Source organism: Lactuca serriola, chromosome 8 (genome assembly GCF_051521515.1).
Source record: "Lactuca serriola cultivar US96UC23 chromosome 8, Lser_US96UC23_V15, whole genome shotgun sequence".
In the NCBI taxonomy this organism is placed as follows: Eukaryota; Viridiplantae; Streptophyta; class Magnoliopsida; order Asterales; family Asteraceae; genus Lactuca; species Lactuca serriola.
The window spans coordinates 41,392,076-41,400,880 of NC_136415.1; positions in this window are offsets into that span (position 1 = coordinate 41,392,076).

Below are 8,805 nucleotides of genomic sequence, written 5' to 3' on the forward strand. Positions count from 1 at the left end.
ACTGTGCAGATAGTTGTCGGAGGTTTCTGGCGATGGAAATGTCCTAGCGATCGAAATCCCACTGGTCCTCCCCTATTGATAAACACACCCATGCTTCCTCCTTATCCTGCTGTCTTTTCCGATCATCGTTAAGATGTTAATCCACCACCGATCTCCTCCCAAAAAAACTCAGACCACAACCACCGATCTACAGCTTGTGTGTTTTTTTCTTATTTTCTCAATTAGTAATACAATGAAAGCGGTGGGGAAGGTTCGTTGGAGAATTGGAAGCGATGATGGTAGCCGGTGACTGACCAATGAGTTAAAGGTCTCCGTTTTCCCTCTCATCGATTTGATATGTGTGTGTATTTCTGCGATTGTGGATGGTTAGGGAAAGTAAAGAGGCGTTTATTATTTAATTTTTAATTTTTAATTTTTAATTGAAACATATAATAAAAGCATTAAATTAATTGAAAACTAAAAATACAAAGGTATTTTGGTTATTTCAAACTTGACAAAGACTAAATTCGCAACAAAATAGGGCTTTCAGGGATTAAGCGTGCAAGGTTAAATTAAACGAGGGACGGCTCGAGTTAATTTTTTAAAATAGAGACTAAACACGCTTTTTGGCATATGCACGAAGGACGATTGTTGTAATTTACCCTCATATTTACTATTTACCAAGTCAATAGATGAAGACAAGTGTCAAAATGAAAAAAATAAAAAAGATTATGTGAGATAATTACCAAATTACACATGTCAATATATATATATATATATATATATATATATATATATATATATATATATATATATATATATATATATATATATATATATATGAACAGTGTTATTCTGTGAGAATGACAAAGAAAATATGTTGTTTGATAATGTGAATATGTTCAATCTTACATAAATATTGTCATTATCACGCGTTATGACCAATTAAATCGTCTATAAGGTTATTATAGACTTTTTTTTATTATTCATATTCTGTCAGAATGTTGTCAGGATGTTTAATGAGTCGTATTCTGTAAGAATGAAAATGACTGAAAAACAATGCATGAGAACAAAAATAAATAACAATTAGTGAAAATGACTGGAAATGACAATAATTGTGTGAGGTTGAACGTATTCACATTACAAAACAACTTATTTGTTTAGTAATTCTCATATAATAGCACTGTCCAAACGTCCGCACAATAGTTGTTCATCCACATTATAATCTAGCCCTATATATATATATATATATATATATATATATATATATATATATATATATATATATATATATATATATATGTAACTACCCAAAAATCACGACTAAAAATTTCTTTTAAAACATTACTAAAACTAGATTTATAAAAACGTATCACAAGTTAAACATAACTTTCGAGTATTAAATTCAAAACATAATATCATTATCAGAGTCAAACATTCCCAGGCTAACTGACTATGGCGTGTGCTCTGCAATCTTCCCGAGCTCCTCTTTTGAAAATCGAGTACCTGAAACCAAAACTGAAAACCGTAAGCACGAAGCTTAGTGAGCTCCCCCAATCTACCACATACCACACAATAACATATAAAGCACATACTGGGCCTTGCCCACTGCATCGGACCGAAGTCCGAAGCTGAATGGGACCTTGTCCCCTACATCGAACCGAAGTCCGAAGCTGACATCGGACCGAAGTCCGAAGCTGACTGGGACCTTGTCCCCTACATCGAACCGAAGTTCGAAGCTGACATCGGACCGAAGTCCGAAGCTGACTGGGACCTTGTCCCCTACATCGAACCGAAGTCCGAAGCTGACATCGGACCGAAATCCGAAGCTGATTGGGACCTTGTCCCCTACATCGGACCAAATTCCGAAGCTGACTAAACATAGCATAAACATATCAACTAGCATAAACACATAAATCCTTTCTGAACCACGAAGGCATCAAACATACTAACTACTATATCGGATCGAGGTCCGAAGCTGACTGCTAGCTAAACGGTCCGGCATTGTGGCCTTAGACCCGTTCCTACTGAAGGGAAACTCACCTGAACTGCTGAGCTCTGCTGATAAACCTCTGGCTGCTACTCGACAATCCCCTGAACCGCTGCTCCTCTAGCTCTCCGAGCTATCAATACACATATAACACTTAGTCTGACAGTCAACTAAGTCAACTCTGGTCAAATTCAACCTTCCAGGTCAACCCTACTCGCCGAGTCCTCCTAATGACTCGCCGAGTTCATAAGCTCAGGGTCTTTCTATTCGCGACTCGACTCGCCGAGTCATTCTATGACTCGCCGAGTCCAACTAGTTCCAAGTCCTGTCCTGTCCAACTCGCTGAGTCACCACCCGACTCACTGATTCGAGTCTCAACTCGAAGGGTTTGAGGTTTCGCGACCTGACTCGCCGAGTCCACTAATAGACTTGCCGAGTCCAAGGCAATCTTCAACCAACTCGTCGAGTTGTTCTTCCAACTCGCCGAGTTCATGCTTAACTTCATCCGACTCGACGAGCTGTTCATCCCACTCATCGAGTTCCTCCTCATCTTCAAGCTACTCGTCGAGTCCACTCAAAGGACTCGCCGAGTCTATTCAGTCCTTAATCCATGCAGTGGCTTTTCGAGCCAAGCAGGGCTTCCAACTCATAGATCCATACTTCTAAGGCCTATCCCCCACGTAAAGTGGCAAACTTTACGTGTAGATCAAGAGATCTAGGCTTAAAACACATTCAAACTAGGGTTTATGGCAACATACTTCTTCAACATACCAAGGGCTGATACTTTAGGGGATTCTAGACCAAAACAAACATGGATCTAAGGTAGCAACCTCAGATCTGGACCTCTAACTCGAAATGGTTACTTATCATGCCAAAATGTCCAAAACTCACACATAAGAATAGATCTAGGTGCAAAGGGAGTCCAAACAACAGCTTATTACCTCCAATTGGTCTGAAATGACTTCTCAATCCCGGATCTACAGTCCCTTCTTGCACCTCCAAGGCCTTTCTTCCTTCTCCAAGCTTTAGTGCATTCTTCAAAGCAAGATCTAGCTCAAAAACGGATATGGTGGCTAGGGTTTGGTGTTCTGGGGTAGAGAGGCAGTAAAGGAACCCTAGGAAGGAGAATGAGACGCTTAAATAGGCTCCAAGTCCCGGATTTAGGATTTTCCTCGTTCAGACCCAACTCGTCGAGTCTCTTTGGCCGACTCGCCGAGTCGGTCGCTTACACCTCGACCCGGATCCCGCTCGGACTCGCCGAGTCCCTCCATGGACTCGCCGAGTCTCCCCTTAAAATTTGAGGTCTTCTTCCTTTTCTTGACTTTCCAAACTTTGGGGTGTTATAACTCTCCCCCACTTAAACTAAACTTCGTCCTCGAAGTTTGCTATGACCAATTGACCTGCGAACTGCCTCCAACTCTCTATCTGGAAAACTAACACCCTTCTGTCCATCACTCCAGCCACTCACAGTGCTGGTCGCTACTGGTGGTACATACTGAATTCTTCTCCTTTCCCTAATTTCCTCAATGTTACTCCCTCCGACTGAGAATTCTGTTACCCCTCATCCGCCTACCGGATGCACTGAGACCACCCTGGTCCAACTAATCTACCGATATCTGAGTTACCGGACTCCCACCGGTCACTACACTCCATCGCAATCTCCTAGTCGCTTCCAGCGACTCCTGAAGATACTTCGACTATCTATAACTGTTCTATCCATTCTGCCACTCATACTGAAACGATGCTGCTGGAACCAGCTTGCTTATATCCCATCTGATTACTCAACTCCTACTAACTCGAGCCTTCCATCTGATTACCTGCCTAGCTACCCTTACAGATCACTTACACTTGGTAGAAGGCTCAACTGATCCTGCTGAGAGGGACTTGCCATTTCCAAATCAACAAACTATACCGCCAACACCTGCCTTCCAACACAAATACTAATACTGTCCAAAATTATGAAACTTTCCAAACACTGAACTGCCTGCAATACTGAACATGCCTGAAACTTTAAACTGTCTGAAACGCTGAACGGCCTGAAACACTGAACTGACTGAAACACTGAGCTGCCTGAAACACTGAACTGGCTGAAACACTGAGCTGCCTGAAACACTGAACTGACTGAAACACTGAGCTGCAACCCAACTGTGGAGTCAAAGGACTCCTCACTTAGTCGCTTCCACGACTTATGAACGAAATCTTCCTCTGGGACTAGTTTCCACTAGTTATCCTGTCACTGCGGCTCTAACAATCTTCCAAACCAACCGATCGGGTCCATACGTCACATCCTGACATCATCAATTCCACGACTAACAACATGATGGCTCCCAGACTGACGGTAGCCCTTAACATACCCGAACCCCAACGGTCCACTGCTACTCTGACCTCATAACTGATGTGACGATCTATAGCCGAATTTTCTGACTTATCCATATCTGAACCATTTGGGAAATCTGAAATCTAACCCGTGGATTCCCGTATCCTCACTGCTGCACCCGAACTGGTGGGTACTACTGCTTTCCCGCGTCCAACATGCGCTCATGCTATCTACCAATCTGATAAAGGCCACGGCTACACCCGCGGACTTACAACTCTCTAATACTATCTGGCTGCTAGTGAATGCTACGGCTACCCCCGCAGACTTACAACACTACTACTACTATCTGACTGCTAGTGAATGCTACGGCTACCCCCGCAGACTTACAACACTACTACTACTATCTGACTGCTAGTGAATGCTACGGCTAACCCCGCAGACTTACAACACTACTACTACTATCTGACTGCTAGTGAATGCTACGGCTACCCCCGCAGACTTACAACACCACTACTACTATCCCGAGGACATCCTGACTATCCCTAGTCCCGCTAGTGATTCCTCATCCTGATTTCTCAAAACCAGCTCTCAGTCTTTGAATTAATGCATCATCCTCGACATCCTATATCCTTGAAATACTTAGTGCTTCGTCGAGGAACTCTTCGGCTTGGTTCCCAAACCAACCGTCTACTAATCCGGATACAAGAAGCTATTGTTGGGAGGTTTCCAAACTCCCAACTCTTGAATCTACACAATCCAACATGCTGACTCTGCCACTGGCTACTAATACGAAGACATCTCTTGCTAACTGTTCTCAGGATCCTCATTCCGACTCACTTGAGCCTCTACAGGTGGTCCTCCAATCCTGGATTCTCAACCAGCTTCTAACCATCTCGATTACATGAACTAACTGCTGGAAAGGTCCTCGAACTCCCAAATCTGAACTCCTCAATCCATCGATCACTGTGCTACAATCATTTCAGAGGCCGCACGATCATTCTGAGTCTACGTGGCTCTTATTCTTGTATACTTGGAAGGGTTCTCCCCCACTTGGATTCGACTAGATCCTTACTGTCCACTGGTCGAAAGGATTTCCAACCTTCCTTTCATTAGAAGGGCGATATGCTGTCCGCCGATGTTTATCCTTGCCAACGCTCCAACTAACTCTTACCAAATCCGCACCCTTCCTGCTATCTGGCTGAGCACCCTTCGATCCTTAACTGTAATTGCTTTAGGGACTTCATCCCGAGAAAATGCGTTTGGGGTGCACCTCCCCAACCCACTTTCTTACTGACCGCTAGCTACTCCACTAAAAACTCTGAACTATCACAACTGAGAATATAACTGATCATTACTCGACTAACGCCCTCCGCAAGTAGTAAAGCACTACTGCATCTTACACATACATGGTACAGTTACTGCATCCAAAGTAACCTGATTTAGAGGGAACGACCTCCATTTCACCATTCAAATTCCAAGGTATGCAGATGGCATAAAACTCGACCACAAGCAGGTAATATAATACCTCCACACTCAGGCTTATTGATAACCATGCAACAACAAAACAATAATATCACAATAATAGATGACAGAAAAGAAAAAGATACATACCTTCATCACTCAGTGCTGTTCGAATCCCTGCTGAAATCTACCGGAAAACTCGGCTCCGAGCCGTAGGCGCCCTTTCCCGGCCCTGATGTCCACTGGTGCCTTTCGAAGTCCCCGGGGCAGGAGCTGGCACCTGCCCTGCTATATACAAACTCGGACAATGGGCCTTCTTGTGGCCTCTCTGACCGCAATGGAAACATATCGGGTCAAGTCCCTGGGCAATGGTAGTAGTACAATCCCTGCTGATATGACCCATTCGACCGCATCTAAAACAGCCCAACTCATCACCATTTCTACGCCTGCACACACCCATGTGCGTCCTTCCGCACTTCCCGCATCGACTGCGGTTCTGATAGTTCCTCGTCCTCAAATCCGAACCCTTGGGCCTCTTACCCGATCCTGAGGCTACCTGAGTCTCATCCGCTTTCCTCTTCCTTTCCGACTCTCTGCCTGTCGACTGAGCAACAACTGTCTGATCCTGGAGCCTCTCGATCAATCTATCAGTGATCCTCACGACCATGTCAGGCAGATCCTCGCGAATGGCTCGCGAAACTTTTTCAACTATCCAATCATCCAAAGGTCTCTCTTGGAGACAGGATGCCCGACTCACTCCTGTCCCCGGATGGCAAAAACTAGAAATGGGGTCTCCCTCCCTGATGGATCCCCGAACTCCATAAGAATCGGGACCTAGACGAGCCCCAACCTGTCCTGAAACTATCCCGGCCTTAAAGGCCTCAAGATGACGGTCCATGAGCTCCACAATGGCCTCTCTAACCGAACCGAAAATCACTGGAGTCTGATCAATGATGTTGTGCGTGATCTCTGCGGAAATGAAATCCCTCATCTGATCATCAAGCTGCCCGGATCTAAAGCCCGAGCCAGATCCCTCCTCGACGTCTGAACTGCTAACTGGTAGCTCGCGCAATGTCACCATGCTGAAAATATAACAATTCCTGATCAATTTACACACTACTGCTGAGGGATTTCTCACTCACTCCACCATTCCCTGGTTTCGTCTTGGCCCCTCTTGGATCGAGTACGGATCCTCTGCTTTCAGTAGTATGGGCCCTTACTACCTTCCACATCTATCCGTACTTTCCTCAATAGTTACCTCAACTCCACCAAATCACTTCTACTAATGTTGATCTCTGCTACTCTCATCCTAGGCTTGCCCTAGGGAACCTCTGATTCCACCCAAACCAATCCTCAGCTGCTGAAGGCCTCCTCGTAATGCCAATAAGCCACCACCTGAATACCATCACATGCAATGAGGCTCGGATAATCCTTCGAGTAAAAGTCTCGTCCCTACAACGGTTAGACTCAGACGAGAGCTGCGCAGTAGGGCGAAATCCAGCACTCTGAGAATATTCAACCCTGATCACATGTGATGTGACGTATTCACCTAATGGCTAACTCCCATCACTCAGAGTCCCACAAAGCACAAAGCAAGCAGCATTCGGATAAGGGAAACATACTCAGGCAAAACTATTCTCATAACAAGAAACTGCACTAGCATACAATGCTAAGCTCACACTATCAGGCATCACCTACACAGGCGATCCTACTACTGTCTACTAAATACTAGCATGCAATTCTCATCAAGCTGGAACACATAAAGCAAGCACAGAAGGCATCATCCTAGATCCTTAGTCCTATTCTAGCATGCTGTTCTACTGAAGCTGAAACTGAAACTGAATCTGAAACTGATACTGAAGCTGATACTGATAATCATAACATAACTTGTATGGGTAAATTGGGAGTACTTACTTGAGCTCGGCTGATTGCATGCACCACACCCTTTTCTCTTTGCAAAACTCTTTTTGCTTTTTCTAAAACTCTTTTCTTTACACTTTTTCTAAAATTGTTTTATTTTCTTAAAAAATTCTTTTGTAACTACGATTTTTCTTTTGAAAACTCTATACCACTTCCTTAGTTTGAGTTCAGGCACACTCGGAAGTGCGCCCGAATCCCTCAAACCAAGGCTCTGATACCAACTTGTAACTACCCAAAAATCACGACTAAAAATTTCTTTTAAAACATTACTAAAACTAGATTTATAAAAACGTATCACAAGTTAAACATAACTTTTGAGTATTAAATTCAAAACATAATATCATTATCAGAGTCAAACATTCCCAGGCTAACTGACTATGGCGTGTGCTCTGCAATCTTCCCGAGCTCCTTTTTTGAAAACCGAGTACCTGAAACCAAAACTGAAAACCGTAAGCACGAAGCTTAGTGAGCTCCCCCAATCTACCACATACCACACAATAACATATAAAGCACATACTGGGCCTTGCCCACTGCATCGGACCGAAGTCCGGACTAACTGGGGCCTTGCCCCCTACATCGGACCGAAGTCCGAAGCTGAATGGGACCTTGTCCCCTACATCGAACCGAAGTCCGAAGCTGACATCGGACCGAAGTCCGAAGCTGACTGGGACCTTGTCCCCTACATCGAACCGAAGTTCGAAGCTGACATCGGACCGAAGTCTGAAGCTGACTGGGACCTTGTCCCCTACATCGAACCGAAGTCCGAAGCTGACATCGGACCGAAATCCGAAGCTGATTGGGACCTTGTCCCCTACATCGGACCGAAGTCCGAAGCTGACTGAACATAGCATAAACATATCAACTAGCATAAACACATAAATCCTGTCTGAACCACGAAGGCATCAACCATACTAACTACTACATCGGATCGAGGTCCGAAGCTGACTGCTAGCTAAACGGTCCGGTATTGTGGCCTTAGACCCGTTCCTACTGAAGGGAAACTCACCTGAACTGCTGAGCTCTGCTGATAAACCTCTGGCTGCTACTCGACAATCCCCTGAACCGCTGCTCCTCTAGCTCTCCGAGCTATCAATACACATATAACACTTAGTCTGACAGTCAACTAAGTCAACTCTGG